Source organism: Uranotaenia lowii, chromosome 1, assembly GCF_029784155.1.
Source record: "Uranotaenia lowii strain MFRU-FL chromosome 1, ASM2978415v1, whole genome shotgun sequence".
Classification (NCBI taxonomy): domain Eukaryota; kingdom Metazoa; phylum Arthropoda; class Insecta; order Diptera; family Culicidae; genus Uranotaenia; species Uranotaenia lowii.
The window spans coordinates 91,762,665-91,783,596 of NC_073691.1; the positions used below are offsets into that span (position 1 = coordinate 91,762,665).

Genomic DNA, 20,932 nt, shown 5'->3' on the forward strand with positions numbered 1-20,932 from the left:
GTGAACTACCGCTCTCTGAATCTCAAAACGGTTAAAGATCGGTTTCCCATGCCCACCATCGAGTATTGTTTGAGTAAATTGGTCGGGAGTGAGTACTTTATCACGGTGGACATGTTCAGTGGCTACTACCAAATACCTGTAGCAGAGAACAGTCGAAAGTTAACAGCGTTTTCTACAATGGATTCTCACTACCAGTTCGTCAGAATGCCATTTGGTGTAGCAAACGGTTGCGCTGTTTTTCAACGAGGAATCAACCAAGTAATCGCGCAGCTAAAATGTGACAATATTGTCGCGTATATTGATGACGTGATTCTTACGGGAAGAAGTGAACGTGAAGTATTTGAGAAACTAAAACGATTACTCACAGTTTTACCTGAACACGGATTTACAGTTAACTTAAAAAAAAACCCAGTTTTTATAGACATCCGTGGAATTTCTCGGCTTTGAAGTATCCCGAGATGGTTTCAAACCTGGTCAGCGGAAAATAGATTCTGATAGATTATGTAGTACCAAAGAAGGCTATCGTTACTCAATAAAATTACAATAACAATTAAAAAAAAACAATCATCATTCGAAGACCTCAAAACTATGCTCACATCTAGGCCTGTATTGATGCTTTTTGATCAAGGGTGTGAACTTGAGCTGCATACAGATGCGTCTGTGATTGGGTTAGCTAGGCTCTCCTATTATTTCCATTTTCATTTTTTCAAAGTTAACCATTTGATAGAGTTCCTATCCATTTGTCCAATACGAGATTACTCTATGAAAATTTCCTTATTTTTTAAATATCACAAATTTATCATTAAATGACTATAAAATAGCACTCCAACTATACATATACAAAGAAAAAAAGTTGTTGTGTTCTATCACATTCAACAACCCGTTTGCTTCTAAATGCTTTTTGGTATCATAAGGAAAGCTGTTTGTTTGCAAGCCCTGGAAAAAATAGATATTTTAAGATTTTGAAACTACATTTAAAAAAACAGATAAAAATTTTAAATACAAACCAAATTTTTCCTCTTTGATACTCAATTTATAGGCTTTCGAATGTTGAAAACAGTTTTCAATAATTCAAACTATAGACTGAGTTTTTGATGATTATGTGGAAAAATTTATTGTTGGTCAAATTTACCCCGGTGATCAATGTTACTCCGGTTTACGGTACTCTTATAACCTTTGGTCGCTTTTCTTCCTTACTATCTCGACCTACCCGCCTTAAACTGGTTCAATCCGTGATAGTTCCTTTGCTGACTTACTGCGACATCCTATGTATTATTCTGCCTGGATAACAGCCGCTCTCAAGAAGCTGTAAGCCTACGAAAATTAATGGTTTTTGACAAATTTGAAGTGTCATAAAATGCGACATAAAAATATCAATTGCAGAAGTTCGAACCAATTTCACATTTCTCTCCTGATATCAGAAGAATAAACGTAAAGATGTTGCATACATTCAGGAGTTAAAATGATTACAAAAAGTTCTAAAACGGAAATCATAAAAGCAAATGTTTGGATGGATGTAAATATAATGTCAACTAACGTGGGACGCAAAATATTCATATTCCAGAGTATGGCAGTGAGGTTCACAAGGCGTCACTTTGATTTGCGTTCTGTTGCATTTTATCCGAGATAGGTAACTTCAATATCAAAACATTGCGGGATATTACTAAATTCAAATTAAGTGAGCAGTAATTACACTATCATAAACGCTCAATGAATAAAGAAATTAATTCCCAAAATGATCTCCCTGCTTCAAACCATTACACAAATTAAAAAAAAAATTAATGATAAAATGAAAAAAAAATACAAATAATTTTAAAAACGAATAGTAAATAAATAAATACAGAAATATGAATTCAAAGTTTCAAATCAATGCTAATTTTTAGCAAATCATTCTGATTAATCTCGAAGATATTGGTCACCCTGGCTAGAATGAAAACGCCTAAAAGTATACAAATAATTAGCACCTCAATAACGTTGACAATCCTTTCTTGAGTTTCTGTATTGTTTAAATTCGCGGGAAAAATTGTAGTTGTAAAATGAAACCAAATAAAACCTCTCTTCACTTAGTTCCGCGAACTAGTAAAGTGGTGTTCCATTTCCTGTTCGAAAATCTCGTCCAATCACATTCCTTATTCTTAGATAGAATGTCGCTTGAAAATTTATTTTTAGGCAGCACAAATTACAATATTTCAAACCAAAATAAAAACTAAACACAGGAAAATTAGTGCACAATAATGAAAAACATTAAACCAATTCCCTTAGCTTTACAATTTTTTTTAAATTTCACTTAGGTTTGGTTCGAATACTGAGTCAAAAAAATCTGAAGTACACAACAATTTTAAAAGAAATTTAAATAAGAATTTCAAGATCATATCTCAACTTCAATTTCTTTTTATTTATTTATTTATTCATTTTTTAAATAAATTTTGATTGAAAAATCTTAAATTGGTGGTGTGTTGTGCTAGAGCCTACTTGGTTGAGTGATTCAACTGAATCAAAGCAATAGAAAGATTCCTTTTAATTCAACCACGGTAAATGAAAAGTTTATATACCGGTATTTCGATAGCAACTTACTACCTTCTTCAGTGAGCGTTTTTGATTGATCTTGGTTTCAATCGAAAACGCTCACTGAAGAAGGTTCATTTACCGTGGTTGAATTAAGAGGAATCTTTCGATTGCTTTGATTGAATTGGTGGTGACTTAATCTAAAAAATAAGATTTTATCACGAACTCAAATGTAAATTCTTTTTTAAGATAAACAAACTTTAACTATTTTTCTCTGAAGAAATCACAATCAAGCAACTTAAATTCAAATCATATGACATATACAGGGACAGATTAACAGATCTGCCGGTGAAATAAGTGAATTAACCGAACGCCATTCATAAAGAAAATCCGAGCTCGACAACAATGCTGAGCTCTTTATGACAGACAGAATAATGGACATGGCGGACCTGTAAGTCGCAACCCAGAGAGCGAACGAGGCGTCTCAGTAAATGAAACACCCCATTAGGAAGATCTTCCATTTCCCAAAGTAAACAGCACCAGTACCTTATACCTACTTAACTTGAGGTAGGTGCTGCACTCGTTATGGGTACGTACTGCGGTAATCATTAATGTTATGATCTGAGTGATTTAGCACAATTCACTTGATTAGCTGGCTGGCTGACTGGGTACGGTTCTTTACGTTTTTTGATGAGATTTTCACAAGCCTACACTCTGCCACGTCTTGATGACGTTTTTAAAACAGATGAAATGAATGGAGTTATATTTTGCGACGTATGCAAATCTAAGGGTTTATATTCGATTATTTCAATGGGACTGTAAAATGCTGCTCGATTTGCGCTATGTGAAAGGGAAACTTGTAGTGGCGGTATTTGGATTTATGGCAAGTACTCCAAATTAATGACGGCATTTTGGACATTCGTGAAAAGTAGTCATGCAATACCTCGCGAAGCACTCGACAGTGATGTCAATTGAATTTATTATGTATCAATGCCAAAAGACATACCCCTATCTAACACCTAATAACTTTTTTTCTTATAAGATACGAAGTTACGGTCTTCGACCCAGTGGTTCAAAGGAAAATTTGCTTTAAAGAATTTATAAATTGGCACAAAAACCATAAGCAGGTTCGGTTCCACAGATAAACAGATAATTAAACTAAACGTTAGGTACTTAAAAATTCTGCAAAAAAACATGGATGAGTTTTGAACTAAAACGAAGCTTTGTTAACCGAAGTCAATTCGTTTGCGCAATTCAGCCAAAAATGACAAAAATTAAGTTGAATTTGAGTTCATTTTGCAAGGTTGACTTATGAAAAACTTATTTAAATAAATCATCCACATAAATTGATTTTTAATGGAAAGTAATTATTGATAAAGACACATGCATTTTCTTCTTTTAAAGAAATTGCAGGGAATTCCGTATGGTTTGGCATATTTTTCAACATTATTAATATTGCAGTTTTTCAAGAACCAAATTTCAAACTAAAATGTTTAACTAGAATGGAGTTAGCATAGATTCTATTTGAACCGCAAAATTTTAAAACCAGGTAATCTTGTCTAGATTACCTGGGTTTACCCGGATATTTGATAAAAAAAATTGATCCTCCTGATTTGATAAAAAAAAAATTAAATCCTGATCATCATTTGAAAGACTTAAGAAAGGATTTTCAAAAGTTTCTGTTTAGCACGAAATACTTTTTTATTTTTAAGATCTTAAAAATGAATAATAAAATAGTATTTAAAGATAATATTTCTTTTTTTTTAAATTCATACATTGTTTGAGCAAAAATGTCATAGAAAAAAAGGTCACCAAACTCCCCCATACCCACAAAAAGAACGAAGCTCTCGAAGTGGTTTTCACCGTAGACGATACCTCGATGAAAGAGTCGGAGAAGAGGAACTTCGTCATATACTATGGATTTGGTTCCAGAAAAATCTGGAAAATAACCAAGAGAAATCCAGAAAGCAGAGCTGTTGAAGGGAACACCACCGATAAAGCTGTTCAAGGACCCGGGCAGCCTAAACAGGGCCTTGTAAAGGACCAGTCGGCGCCAGACCAGGTCCAACCCACAGTAGGAGAGTCGATTAGCAAAGGAAATACTTCGGCAACACCCGATCTCAAAGAACCAGAGTCTAAGGACCAGGGCCAATCTATGGACCAGGGACAAGACTCAGGGACAAACGAGAAAAATGAGAATAGCCCCAGTAAATTCAGTGCAGATTGCTCACCGGAAGGGACTAGGTTGTTGAACATGGGCCCATGCTTGGAACAAGATCAACTTAAACCAGGCCCGAGTGGAATGAGCAGTTTTAAAAAGGTAAACTAACCATCAACAAACCTGCAAACAAAAAACTGTCAAGAAACCCTAGCACATGGAGCAAACCAAAAGGAGAAAAGCAAACATGTGCAAATGGTAAAAAGCCGGTGCTTTGCCCCACCACCACGGGCAAAAAACCTTCAAAATGAGCACCCTAAAATGTGTTCAGGCGAATCTTCATCATGCTGTAGGAGCCTCAAGTACACTACTGAGAAGATTCGTCTCCGAAAACCTGGACCTTGCCTTTATCCAGGAACCTTGGGTTAACAAGGGTAAGGTACACGGGCTTTACACGCCGAATGGTAAGATTCTTTACGACGAAAGAAGCGCTCACCCAAGGGCTGCTTTACTAGTTAATAAAAGAATTAAATTTTCTCCCTTTACAGAATTTATCGACGGAGACATCACGGCTATACGAATGGAAATACCGACACCGAAAGGTAAGCACACGGTAAGTGTAGTCTCAGCGTATTTCCCGGAAGATAGCACCGATATACCCCCACCGATGGTAGTAGAATTCATGAAAAAAATTCCGGGCACAAAATCAGCTGTTTCTCGTCTGCTGCGATGCTAACGCTCATCACACGCTGTGGGGAAGTACAGACATCAACAATAGAGGTGAGTCTTTATTAGAGTTTCTTTCACAAAACCATATTGAAATATGTAACGAGGGAAACAAACCTACGTTCACAACGGCGAACAGACAAGAAGTCCTCGATTTAACTCTATGCACACCACTGCTTCTAGGGAAAATTAATAACTGGGAGGTGTCGGATGAAGAATCACTGTCTGATCACAGACACATTACATTCGACAAAGTGGGAGGAGAAATAATCAGGGACGTTTATAGAGACCCTAGGAATACCAACTGAGATCTCTACAAACACACACTTGAAGTTTGTAAACCTTTGTTGGATGTGAAAATACGAACAACAAAGCAATTAGAGGAAGCTTCAAACAGTTTTACCAATAAGATCATATACGCTTTCGAAGCAAGCTGTTCACTGATGGAACGTCTTTCAAACAGAAGAGTTCCTTGGTGGAACAGACAACTAGAAAAGTTAAGAAAAAAAAACAAGAAGACTTTTCAACAAAGCAAAAGCTGACTCAAACTGGGATGACTATCGTAAGTCCCTAACTGAGTACAATAAAAATATCCGTAAAGCTAAGAGAAGTAGTTGGAGGCACATGTGTGAATCCGTTCAATCTACGCCAGAAGCTGCCAGGCTCCAGAAAGTTCTAGCTAGGGAAGGATCTCAGGGCCTCTTAATTGGACCTGAACCTTTCTGCGGAGTATCTAGGAGTGCCTTGAATACGGAACTCAAGAACTGGGAAAGCACCACTATTGTCTCCAACTGGAGAACAGCAGAGGGAGCAGCTCAGGCGAAAAGATTCATTGAACCAAGCGCACGACTGTCCAAAAACATGTTGAACTTAAGTAAGCACGAGTTAAGTACTTACACTGGTCTATTGACAGGACACTGTCCAACAAAACAGCATCTCAAAAGGATAAAAATTATTCAAAACGACGACTGTCGGTTCTGCGGGTTCGAAAAAGAAACTGCAGAGCATCTCTTATGGAACTGCTGCGCCCTCCTTAAGAGGAGAGAGCGTGTTCTTGGGGCAAAGTTAATAAGCGCACAAGACATATGGTTGCATATCAGCCCTAAGAAGGTTATATCATACATCTTTGATATCATACCCGATTGGGATAAACTTAGTCAGCAATCAACTGTCACTTCAACCCATAGTGCAGGTGAGCCTAATAGCATACAGTAAGGCGGGGTAATTACCACAATAGATCAACTACTGGTCGCAGTGGGCTCTCCCCTAAAAGGAAAAAAAACTCCCCCATGAGTTAATGCTTCCTACGGCCCTGCATTCATCAGTCTTTATTTTGACGGTTTTAACGAGTTTTCTTGATCTTAAAGGATACACCTTCATAATATTTACGAATGCTAGTTTATCAATTTGAATTGCCAAGGCAGCTCAGAACAAATTCAAATGATATAAAATTAATCACGAAACTCTACAAAATTGAACACAACACTTTCGGTGGCTCTAAGATACTAAATTTGTAACTTTTGGTCCTGTGAATTCTGAGATAAACAATGCTGAATTTCGGTGTTTCTTGGTTTAGATTTCTTCGCGTTCCAAAAAAAAAACATCGTGGTCCTCAATGTGTTAAGGCAGAACAACAATTAAAATCGAAAGATGGACAATGATCCTGCATAAATTCAGGGGCTTATTTTTTAAGATTACCGTCCACTGGGGCAACATGTAACAATTTTCAATTTCAATGGCTTTTAAAAACTTTATGTTCACAGTTAATAATACCCCTTATGCATCAAAAGTTTTAAGGCTGATGGGAGATCAAATTGGCGTAGTCAGAAAAAAAATATTGGTTTCTTCAGTTATGTTTAATAGTCTAAAAACATGCGATTTTCATCCTCCTCAGAAAATGTGGTAACTTGTAACAAACTTTGTTTTTGATGAAAAATCTTATGAAAACGTATGAAAATGTTTAATCTAATATATAAAGATGAGTTGGACTGTATATGTTTGTTTGTATGCACCTTATACAAATCCACACCGCTTAACCGATCAGCCTGAAATTTGGTACAGTTATGTGTTTGGACCACGGTAAGGTTTTAGTCATAGTTTTGAGCCCCTCCCACTTAAGAAAAGGGACCCTCCCATACAATTTTCGTTTTTTCTCCCACGAATCAAAAGTCATGGCACCCATTTTGTCGTCCAATTTTCGTTTCCTTTGGCGGGGTTGTTTTCACCATCACCATGGGCTGGGCATTAGAAACGACCAACCAGAGTTCACGTGTACTGGATAGCAAATCGAAGCTTGCTGAGCATTAAACATTTGAAAGGGAAAATTTAGGCGGGTGCTTTTTGTCCTCCTACTATTCAAAGCACGTGGTACCGGTACGAGATATTGGGATGCAAAATATGGCTACATTTTGAATTAAAAAATACAACTAGCCTGTTAGGAATATATGGACTAAAATTGTAGTGGCTTTCGAAGTGCATTTTATTTAACGCCGCTGGCGGGTATACAAAAACATACAGTGAACAGTGAACAGTGAACAATAAATTTACTTTTTCAGCCGAACAGCTATTTTGACTGAGTGTTGAAAAACTTATGAACCGATTTTTATAAATTCCAGCTTTTAAGAGCCAACCATTTTCATATTTTTGGGATAATTTATAGAGAGAGATAAATTAATTAGATTCAGAGTTATAAGTCCAAGGCTGCGATTTTAACGCTTCGATAGCCTTCGAGAAATTCAAACGAAGGTTTAGAAAATTGATTAGGAAATTAGATCTAAGGTTTTGGGTTAGATATATACAATTCAATTTCATTGGCCAATTTCTAACTTCTGAGTCATTTTTGGTCATCAATGTGACTTGACAACATTGATCACTTTTCGCAACAACTGATGGGATGATTGTTACCAACAATGGAAACATTGAAATATAACTCAAATTAAATCCATTTCTTAAGGGGGGGGGTAGGGTCTAACACTTTAAAAAAATCGATTTTTTAATTTTTTTATTTTCTTATTGTAGAACATTTCAAGAATGTTGTGTCAAATTTTCAAGTCAATTGAAGCAAAACTGTAGTAGTTATAGGCCTTTATCTCCTCCTATCTTATACTGCAAGAAAGCAAGAGCAGAAACTTCAAACGCGTTTTTCTCGAAAGCACATTTTTAAAGTCCGTGGACATCGCCATTTGAAAACCACTTATCCGATTCTTTTCAAATTTGGAACATATTTTCTACATATGAAATACCAGACCCCAACGTTTTTCTTTTTCGATTTTTTTACTTTGGGAAGATTTTACAGGTGAAAAATGGCGGATTTTTAAGTGAAAAATCGTAGTTTTTACTTCAAACAGCCACAAAAATTTCATAAAAATATTTTTAAGTTAAATAAAAACGTTGGGGTCCAGAAAAACATCTATTAAAAATATTTTGCTCTGATATTTTGACTTCAGATGATTCTGTGCTGAGATACAGTGTCCACCGCAAATCCTGTTTTCTAAAAGGCATCCTCGAAAGTGCTCCGTCACCGGCTCATTTTTCAATATTTTTCTATGAAAAAATTACTAAATGTTCTTTTAACAATGCTTTGTATAATGCAAAAAATTTGAATACATTTGTTTGAACGATAGCTCTAGAAAAAAATCGTGAAAATTGTGTTTTTTTATACCCGTTAGAACCTACCCCCCCCCCCCCCCTTAAAATTATAATGGTAACTTCGGGTCACAGATAGTTTATTTTCGATGACTTCAAAAAACTGTTAGTGAAACTTTCAACATTTAAGAACAAGTACTCATGAAGCAGTGTGATTTTAAAACGCACACATACCATTGAAAACATGCAAAGTGAGTTTTAAACATGGTTCAACAATATCTAAAGTCTTTTAGAAAATTTCTAAGTAAATAAAACTTGAATATACCATTGTACAGGCAGATCATCCAACTTGCAAAGTAGGATGATCTCCAAAACAAGATTTTTATCAAATAGGGGATGTGAAAGTTTAACAAACGGTTTCAGCAGCTGAAGATAAAAAAAATCGGATAAAAGCTATTCAAGCTTCCTTAGAAATGATGGGTGAAAAAAATGGTTGTTATGATAGGATGAACAAGCAATCAAGAGAAATAATTTTGAATTTCTTTAAAAACAAACTTCATAACTATAAGTTTTTCAAAATTATGAACACGAGAAAAACAATAAATAATCTCAAACCAAACTTAAAAAAAAACAACAAAACTTACAAAGCTAAAATGGCTTAAAATTGGCCAAATTTCTTATATCTAATGATGAATTAAAAGCTTCCAAAATTTTGAGAAGTCCAACGACTCAATTTGATTTTATTTTATGCGAACCCGAGCAAGGCCGGGTAAAATCAGCTAGTTTCTGATAAATTTGCGATGACTTTAAGATCATTACGCATAAAAACACCATTTGCAGTGATTTTTTGTTTTGTGAAAACTTTTTTTCACATTTTTTCTGAAAATAAGGATGCTGCATACATTTAGGGGTAAAACAATATTATTAAAAATTGTAAAAGCCGAAATCATAAAAAATAATGTTTGGATGAAAGAAATTTCAATGTTGACAGACGCGTGATGCAAAACAATCATATCCCAGCGTATAAAAATAAGATTTACAAGGTGTTTCTTTGATTTGCATTTTGTTGCATTTTACCCCAGACTGGGAACTGAATTATTAATATATTTATTCTTATTTAATTTTTGGCATTTCGGCGAGTTGTGAAAATTCAAGGTAGGATATTTAGAAAGAACATGAAAGTATTATAGGTGGAAAGATCAAAGCTAGAGCGCTTTGGGTAGAAGAAATTGAATAGTTGGTGAAAATGTGAGCAGGGCTTTTGTTTTGTGAACAGCTTTTGAACTACTTGCGTGATTCTTTGCCGCTCGCCGTTTCAATGTTGATAGGAAGCGATGAAGAAACCCGTCGCATTCCTACCCACATTGAAACACGGACCAAAAATTAAATAAGAATATATCCCAGCGGCGATTAAAATAAGATAACACAAATATATTTATTTAAAAATACTGATTAATTGCTCGAAAAATATTTTTACATCAACAGTGTTGGTATAGGATGAGGAAACCAGTATAAAGTTTGTAGGTGATCGAAAAATGTTAAAAATTTTACATTTATTGTTCGATTTTTCAAATTTTATAAGAAAATCGAAAACTTAAAAAAGCTATCTTAGGATGCAACAATACAGTGAGCGAAATAAGAATAGCACCACTATGTATTTTGCTTGTTAAAATATCCATGCTTGAAAATTACGAAAATTTTCTTCCACAGTTTGTTCTGAATTGCTTATCGGATAAATCAAGCATAAGTTTACTTTTTTTGGACGTAGCAATTGGCGTTGAGGACCAAAAATGCGAAAAAAGGGTGCGAAATAAGAATAGCACCACTTGAGTTTTTCAACAAAAATAAGATTATTTTTCAAAATTTACTGTGTAAAAGTGAATAATAATGCTTCTACGAATTATTTGAATAGATAACTGCATTTAAAGGAGTTTTCCAGAATTCCAAAGGTTTTTAAAGGTTTTAAAAGGGGGTTTTAAGATATGCTCCTCTAGCGTTAAGGAATTTAATATTTGAGCTGTAATTCTTTATCAAACTACTTACTTTCTTCATAAAAATGACGTGAAATGATGAAACAAACATTCGGTATTAATTTTGAATCAGAAAAAAATAGGTTAGAAATCAAAAACTTTGATTTTGTTCAGTAAACCTCACTTTTTCCAGTTTCAAGTCGTAGATGGCAGCAATATCTTGTAGTTAAAACAAAATTTAGTCTCGATATTGATTTTCCAGGTTTATTTAGGCCCATATTCATCATTTTGAGGTACTTTCCCTTCACAGTTTTGTGGAAGTTCACGCTGCAGAAAGCTTTTCCGGATTTGCAAAAGAATCACCAGCACAAAAATGTACAATCGAAAAAAATCCTGCTCATCTCAACTTCCAATTCAATTGCAAATCATACCAATATTACTGCTAGCCGTCTGGTCCATCAAGCTCCATCGCAAAGTATAACTTTATTCTGATAATCGGTCCAAAAAATTAACTTTTAGTGACCTTGATGAAATGCTAATTTTTTTTGGATTTAGTTATCTTAGAATTTCCAAAGCGTTCACACGGTACATGTATTTATTTCTTGACCAAAATAATCCAGCACTCCCTAATTAATCCCGGATATTCGAAAATGGGCATGCATTTAGTCAAATGACAAGATAGTGCTGCCATCTATGACTTAAAACTAGAGAAATAGTGTTTGATTATTAAAAAATATTAGTATTTTTGAATTCCAACCTGCTTTTTGGATTTAAACTCAGCCTTAAATCTATGTTTCGTCATACTTATGAATGTTAATGAAGGAATCAAGCAGTTTGATAAAGTTTTAAGGCTCATATATCAAATTCCTTAACGCTAGACGAGCATCTCTTACAACCCCCTTTTAAAACCTTCAAAAACCTTTGGAATTCTGGAAAACTCCTTAAAATGCAGTAACATATTCAAACAATGCGTTGAAGCATTATTATTCACTTTTACACAGTAAGTTTTGAAAAATAATCTTGTTTTTGTTGAAAAACTCAAGTGGTGTTATTCTTATTTCGCACCCTTTTTTCGCATTTTTGGTCCTCAACGCCAATTGCTACGTCCAAAAAAAGTAAACTTATGCTTGATTTATCCGATAAGCAATTCAGAACAAACTGTGGAAGAAAATTTTCGTATTTTTCAAGTATTCATATTTTAACAAGCAAAACACATAGTGGTGCTATTCTTATTTCGCTCACTGTATATGTCATCATCATTTTGTAATCATAAAAAGATAACTTTATCACATCACATTAAATTAAAAATTGAATCAGTGTGGTGTTGTACAAATGTTGCATCTAGCCCCGCTGTTCATGATGCCCCGTTTGACGGTACTTATAAAATTTGACTAAACAAAAAATAAATTTTGCCTTAATTCAATTCCATAGGCCCTTGCGTTCTTTATTTTTTCTTTCAAACTTTACCATTTGATAGGGTTTCTAGCCTTTTGTCCTAGACTGGCTTACTCTTGGAAAATGTCCCTATTTTTTAAATATCAAAAATTTACCTCAAACTACAACAAAAACTACACCAATTAAATACATTTACTAAGGAAAAAAATTGAACTCCCACATAATCCTCCTGCTGCTTCTAAACGCTTTGATTTCTTCAGGAAGGGTGTTTGTTTGCGAGCCTTCGAAAAAATTGATATCTCATGATTTTGAAATAACATTTTTACTTGCATTTGAAATTTTCAAATACAAACAATTTGAAACTCAACTTACTCATTGATGATTATGTAGAGAAATTTCACGTTCATCAAAGTTACCCCGGTGATCAATGTTATCCGCTTTTTGCAGCTGTGAGTATACCACATTCGTTTTCCGAAATCAACTAACTGAACCATACCATACTTACCATACCATAACTAGGGTAACGGACTTATTTTGGACCAGTGGACCAATTTTGGACCACCTTGCCTAGCTCTCTTGTAAAACAAATAATCATGAATTTTTTTAGCAAATATTGTTGAAGCCCGGGCTCTTAATGTAATGCACTAATTTTTTTCATTATTAGTTGTTTTCTAAGAGAGCTAGACAAGGTGGTCCAAAATTGGTCCACTGGCCCAAAATAAATCCGTTACCCTAACTAACCATACTGAAAAATACGTGCATTTTGAAAATAATAATAGTCATAATGAAAAATTTGCGAAAAAATACAATTATGATAGCAGTTATAGTAATTTGAAGTTGAAAAAATGTCATTTGATCCCCTCCGGTACGTTTAATGTTAAAGTTACTGAGATGAGATGCTCAGATACAAATCCAATGTTTTGAATTTATATTATGCACGTATTCAGTTCTCTTCTTTGATAATAGTTTAGCATAATGATAAGTTTGATTGAATATAAATCACTCTCTATGTTCAGAAATCAGAAATCAATGGGGTCATTCTATTTACGCATTTTCACCCCCGCTGACAGTTTACTTTGGAAAGTGGAAAGGATATTGATATCACGGTAAAATTTCGAAAAATCAATTCAACTGTCTATTGAAGATCAACAAATATTTTTAACCATAAAAAAGGTTAAGAGAGATGCGTTTCCTGCATCCATCATGGGGGAAGCGCTCTCACAAAAGCTCCTCAAAAACGCGTTCAAACATTTTTTTTCTATTCGCAACCAAAGGCTGCAGCAGCAGCGAGCGATTGCACATGGACAAAACGAACGACATGTTATAAAAAGGCATTCGACGAACGGCCGAGCGACGACGACGGGCCAAATCACGTGTGTGTTAGCTTATGTACTACCGGAAATGCTAATTACATGATACGGGAAAAGCTTTTCCAGTGTTCTGAACTTGCCTGCCGTTCGAGTTCCGTGTGTTGTGTTTGTTGTGAGAAGAGCTTGAGCTTATTGGGGAGAAGTTGACAATACTTCTGTCACAGTCGGACAGATAATGTAAATCAGCTAACATTAGCCCTCTCTTGTACTCTTCTCCTCTTCCTCCTTCTTCTCCTTCGTGTAGCAGACAGATCTCGGAAAAATTGCATCTCAAAACAGAACGGAATCGAGCTTGTGGGTGATTTGTGAGGGTGGCTGACTACTGCAGCTGCCAGTAAAATTTCCATTTTGTCGAAGCTCGTTTAAAGTACGGCATGAATGCATGCATGCATCGTCACCACTTACTTACTGATCATTTCAATGAATGATCTCCGTCTGTCTCTGGAAATCATCACTAGCAGCAGCATCAGTAGCGCAATTGTTTTGGTTTGGGTTCATTGAGAAAAAGCGAGCCGATCAAATGGTGACATCCTATGGCTGGGCCGATTCTAAACTTACACATCGGAAAACTTGTCTCGTGTATCTTCTCGTACGTTAATTGATGTGCCTTCCGATCGGACCGGTCGATAGAGCTGCTGTTTTCTCACGCCGTTTTTGTGAATGTCGTCTAATCTTGAGCCCGCAAAGATCACGGTTGAGAGTTGAACTGTTCAATAGCGATATTTGGGTTCACTGGAAAATAAAAGACGGCTAGTGTCTATTCGCATGATCAATTTAAACATTATGGTGAACAGATTTCAGCATTTGAGATGTTAAGATCTGTTTATAAAAATATATTGAATAAACTTCAGTCTTTTAAAATATTTTTCCTTTATTGTATTAACAATGTTCGAGTGAGTGATCGTCCGCTGTTAAACTCGGATGTGGGACATTCTACTTTACTTGCGATTTTCACACGGAAAATAATAATAAAAAGGTAAAATTTACCGAGATAGCAAGGTGAACGCTCGTGAAAGCCAAAAAGGTAACTTCTACCTCTTCGAGGTGAAACTCACCTCACAACGAGGTAAAATCTGAATCGAGGTTGGAAAAAAGGTACAATCTACCGAGAAAAAAGGTGATTCCAAAATAGGTAAATCTTACCCCGTAGTGAGGTGAAGTTCACCTGAATCGAGCTCAATAAAAAAGTATAATTTACCTAGAAAAAAAGGTAAATCCAAATAAGGTAAAACTTACCTCGTAGCGAGTTGAAGTTGACCTGAATTGAGCTAAACAAAACGGGACAATTCATCTCGAAAAAAAGCAACTATTTGCCGAATCCGTTTATTGAGGTGAAGCTGTTTTGTCGTTCAGAAGAGAAGTTTTGTTTCGTGCCAATATGAGAAAATCGGAACAGAATGGTAAGTGTTTTCTGCGATATCATTTAGTTGTGCTGGTTCTCGTCATAATATTTCTCTTTTGTTTCAGATCGGCCCAGCTTGTATTCCACTGCACGTCATCCTCCAGATATCATTCCGGAAAAGCCGGAACTGACCGGATTAGTCGAACGGAGAAGGGCATGAATGCGTTAACGAATTGACACAAGCCTGGCGAAAAAAGGATTTACCTCAATAATTTTTTTAAACCCGGTGATACGTTTCGAAAATAAATATTATGAACAATTCCAATTTATTTCAAATAAATATAAATCTTTGAATGAATTTTGATTTTATTTTTATTGAAGAAACCATACCATACCAACTAGCATTTACCTTTTAAATCAGTGAATGGGAAACGGTATTATTTACTATTTTGCTAGGTGAATGAAAAAAGGTAAAATTTACCTCGAAATAGGGGTGGAAAAAAATCACCTCACAGAAAGGTAAATTTTACCTTTTTTTTGTTTTCCGTGAACTTTTCTTATTTTTTTCGGTAGATTATCGAAGATTGTTTAAGTTTTGTGTGAAGCTATCTCTACTTTGGAAATGATTTGATTTGAATTTGAAATTCGTTTACTTGAAAGGGTGCCGTGCGCTATTCCGATTAAGCACCCTTACGTTGGAAATGATTAATGACTTTTTCAATTTTAAGGAAAACAGCTTTCAAAATGTAGCGATTATCCTTCAAAATCATAATAAGCTTTAGCTGCTTAGCTAAACAACGCAATTTTATCATTTTATAATGATATCTAAGACTAGTAGAATACTATCATAGAGTTTTTGAAAAATTCTTAAGAACTATGAACATTTTAATGTCATGTATTGCGATTTTCTTAGAGCGCTAGAGTTTTCACACTAAAATTTCTTCAATCTCCAATTTCGCTCTACGATTTCGTACTTTTTCTCTCACCTCCATATTCGTACGTCTCTTGAGTACGCTTGAGCTTGTTATTGAAGCTTAGTTCTTTTAGAAATGGGACAGTTACGAATGCGTGTATCCCAAAAACCATTCGTTTGATCGAAATACTTTCTATGCAGGAAATGAAAGTAATGTTATGATAATTCATGAAAAAATCTTTAAAAAATTATATCGTTTTTTGTAAGAAATATTTTTACTTAATTCGTGGTACCTCGCATCGGCCGGCGCACACTTTTTTCAGTCATGATTTTGATCAGTTTTTTAAACTTATACTTTGTCTAATCTGTATTTTAGGTGTCTGCATCCTCCTCTTATAATTTCTGCTACTTTCCGGTCCAATACTTCTCATTTGAAAGAAGATGAGAGCAATTTAGTGGATACAGCTGTTTGCAAATCAACAAAACTTGATTTTTTTTTTGTTGAGCCATTTTAAAGCGTTTTTAAAGGAATATCTGCTCGCAAAATCTGACAATAACGAAGAAAAATCATCATCAGATTGCAGTGAATTGCACCTTAAGTATAATCGGTTGGTATAGATCGAAGGTTTCGAAGGGTTTACACAAGATTACTCTTTTAAAGCTTTTAAAAACAGCCAAAACCATGGATTTCGTTTTGAAAATTGTTGTTTTTTTTTTCACAGGAGCATAATCTTGGGAAATCATTATATTTTTTTATTCAAAACAACCAGCAAATATATACTTTAATATGCTAGGTACATTGCCACGAGCAGACATGGTATGGGATTCAAACGAAACTGTGCAATTTTTTTTCTGAGACCAGTAGGCTGTGGGTGAGTGGAAAGGCCCCTTTTTTTTCTCTGTCATAAAAAATTGAAAATTGCAAAATTCGGAAAATAGGCACGACTTTTAAAACGGAACTAATCAAACGACGGAAACTTTCGAAAATTACGGAAAGCAAACTCTCCGAATATTCAAGCAGTTTTCCTGGCGGACTCTTCCAGATCTAGGATCGGTATTTCATATGGATTTCCCGGTGAGCCCGTTCCTTTGTATTTATTTTTCAAGTTGTTGCGTTCTTAACCCTCCAAAGCTGTTCGGGTCAATATGACCCGAAGCGCACATTTCAAACATCTATATCATCATTCCAATATACTGAAGAACTGGGAATTTTGACAGACCAAGTATGTTCTATGAAAATAATGATCAAATTGACGACAAAAAACTAAAATTTGAGTTTTGAAAATCGGTTCGTTAGGAAATGAAATACAGCTGAGCAAAGCCAAAATTGGATGTCGTTTTTTAAAAGTAAGATTTTTTTCTAACGGAACATTTGAGATAGCGGTCGAAACTTTCATTGAACCCCAACATATCTATACATTGTCAGAAAGATGGATTCTTGACGATTTCAAACATCATTGAAACACTGAAATACAGAAAAGCTGTCAGAAGTTATGAGTATTTTAAAAATAAAATTGATTTTTCGGACTTTTTACTTTCTGAACCAGTTTATGATAACCTGGTAATACATATCGACTTAGTTTTGAAATGGTGAGTAATAAGAATAAATAACCTACACAATGAATATAATATCATTAAAATCGGGTAACATTTACAGCCAGGAGAACGAAATCAAGCTACAACTAAAATTTCCCCGAATCGTATATTTAGCGAACGGCTTTGGAAGGTTAAAACGATTGTATAATTTTGCCTTTACTATTTTTATGCATTGGGTATAATTTTTCAATTACAATAAAATTTTCTAATCGTTTTGGTGAGATTGCATGATAACTTAAACCCTGAAAAATTCAATTAGAAAAACTTTTCAATACTAATCACAATTGGTCTTTATTTGTGATTTGTTTTTATTTCTTTGGTTTTCTAGACAATTCGGAAGTTTGAAATTGGAAATACTCAAATATTTGAATAATTCTAAAAACTTATAATCTGGATGTTAGCACATTTGTTGTTCTTATACATTTTTGAATTTATAGGTGTTCGAAACATGTTCCCGGAATGGTTTTTTGCTTTAAATATTTGATAAACTTTAAAAATTACTATGGAAATTAAAAAAAATGGATGTTCGAAATTTTCGTTGCTTTTGAAATAGAAAGTATTCCTATTTGAAAAATAAAACATAAATAATTAAAAAACGAAAATCTGGAAAGTTGAATAATATTATGTTTTCAGAAACACGACATTTCGAATGTTTTAGATACAAACACATTTCAAAATTTGCATAAAGGGTGATACGCAAGGTTGCCGAAAAAAATTCTGTGTTTTGGCGAAAAAAAATTCCGAATTTCTGTGATTTTACCTAAAAATTCTGTGATGGATTCTGTGACGCTATTCCATTGAAAATTCAAGAAAAAATGTGTCTTTTTTACATTTTAATTCAGCAAAATCAAATATCTCTACTTATCTTATCATATTTTTCCAATCTTGACATTAAAATTCAAAATTTAAATTAAAACAAAAAAATGAAATTTTTGAAACACACTCAAAACTTAAAAAATCTGTGAAATCTGTGAAAATTCCCAAAATTCTGTGTTCTGTGACACAGATTCTGTGATGAAAATTTGCTCAAAATTCTGTGACATTACAGATTTTTCTGTGATTTCGGCAACCTTGGTGATACGGTCAAAATTTGGTCAATATCAACTGGCGTATTTCTTTCAATTTTGCATTTAAAAAACCTGAACATCCCTCATTTTGAAGGTGTGTGTGTGTAGAATGTTGTTCCTATTTTGATCTTGGAATTCACTCTTCAGTTGTCAAAATACCGTCCAAAGAAGAAGAGCAGCGTATCAAAATTTTGCTCGCGCATCGCGAAAATCCGAGCTACTCGCACGCAAAGCTGGCAAAACCGCTAAAAGTTGCCAAATCAACCGTTACAAATGTAATTAAAGTGTTTGGGGAACATTTGCCGACAGCCAGGAAGTCTGGATCGGGGGAGGGGGGGGAATCTAAACCGGAAGCCGCTGAGACGACAAAGAGAGTTGCCGGTAGTTTTAAGCGAAACCCTAACCTCTCTCTCCGAGATGCCGCAAATAAGCTGGGTGTATCGTCTACAGCCGTGCATCGAGCCAAAAAACGAGCCAAACTATCGACTTACAAGAAGGTAGTGACTCCAAATCGCGATGATAAATAAAATACGACGGCCAAAATGCGATCCCGGAGGCTGTACACGACGAGGCTGACGAAGTTTGACTGCGTGGTAATGGACGACGAAACCTACGTCAAAGCCGACTACAAGCAGCTTCCGAGACAGGAGTTTTATACGGCAAAAGGAAGGGGAAAGTTGGCGAAGAAATATCTGGTTTGGCAAGCCATTTGTACCTGTGGATTGAAAAGCAGCATTTTCATAGCTTCCGGGACTGTCAACCAAGAAATTTACGTGAAAGAGTGTTTGAATAAACGTCTGCTGCCTTTCCTGAAGAAACACGGTTGTTCCGTACTGTTTTGGCCGGATTTGGCATCTTGCCATTACGGTAAAAAGGCCATGGAGTGGTATGCCGCCAACAACGTGCAGGTGGTTCCCAAGGACAAGAACCCTCCCAACACGCCAGAGCTCCGCCCAATTGAGAAATACTGGGCTATTGTCAAGCGGAACCTAAAGAAGATAAAAAAAAACTGCTAAGGACGAGCAGTAGTTCAAGGCAAACTGGCTTTCTGCGGCGAAGAAGGTGGACAAGGTGGCTGTACAAAATCTGATGGCAGGGGTTAAGCCTAAGGCCCGTCAATTCGGATTTGGAAAAGCGGAAGCCTAACTGAATATTTCTCGTGAATTTTATACTAATTAAACTTGAAAAAGAAATTTAATTTGATTTTTTGAATAAACGATTTCACCGATTTACACGCGTTTTCCCTTGACCAAATTTTGACCGTATCACCCTTTATGTTATCAAATATTAGGCAATTTGATTTTTTTTTATTTGAAAAATTTCAAAATACAGGAAAAGGTTCAGGAAACCTGATGAATTTTGAAACTAGAACATTTGATATGCAGAGAAACAGGGAAATGTCATATATTTTTTTTTTTCAATTCTAAATGGAGTTGAAACATTACAATTTTTCAATATGAACACTGAAAAATTGAATTCGGTGATCGGTGACTTCGTTATTTTATAAATGTTTGGTACATTCAAATTAAAAAAATTATAATAATTAGATTGAGTTTCAAGTATTGAGTAAATTTCTTGTTTTCAATATTTTTAGATTGCATACTTTTTTATCAGAACATAATGCATCTATGTAAATATTTAGTATATCTTTCCCTTTTTTTAGTCAAGTTAGAGTCAACTTAGAGGTTCCGGATGATATGAAATTGTGATACAAAAGAAATCAAGGAATTTCAAAGGACCGAAAACGGTAATACAAAGCAACCAGGAAACCTATACCAGAACGGATGATGGTATCATTGCAGCATTGATCCCATCATTTCAAGTTGTTCATGAACTCAGTTGGTACAAAAATTGATGAGCTCTTTCCATTTTTAATGTGTATTTGTTTATTTTCAAAAATCTCTTGTTCATCAATCCTATCTGCCAAATAGGATTTCCTATAAACATAAATAACCCTTCCCTTACCTATCTGAAACAACATCTTTATATGTAGGGTCGTATGAGTTCTCTGCACCTGAAAAGTTTATTTTGCTGTTTCAGACTATCCCTCCATGATTACATTGAGTTGACACGGTGTGCATTACGATACTAATCCTCAATTGCAACACTTGAAATGAGAATTGAATCCCGATTCTCATGTTGGCATCTTCTGCTGGTTTTTATTATAAGTTGTATCATGTGTATCAGCCAATGCAAGATGTGTGTAGTCACCCAATGCTATGCTATGTTATGCTAACTGTGCAAATTTTTTTTTCTTTTTCTCTTACATCGTAAATATCTCAAAAACGCGAAAATTTAAAATTTT

At 35.0% G+C, this 20,932-nt stretch overlaps 1 protein-coding gene across 1 annotated transcript in view; it reads right to left on the bottom strand.

The window, feature by feature from the left end:
- The window catches only part of LOC129739158 (UNC93-like protein), a 57,089-nt gene that overhangs the window by 16,482 nt on the left and 19,675 nt on the right, over nucleotides 1-20,932 (bottom strand). The gene's annotated exons all lie outside the window — the stretch shown is intronic.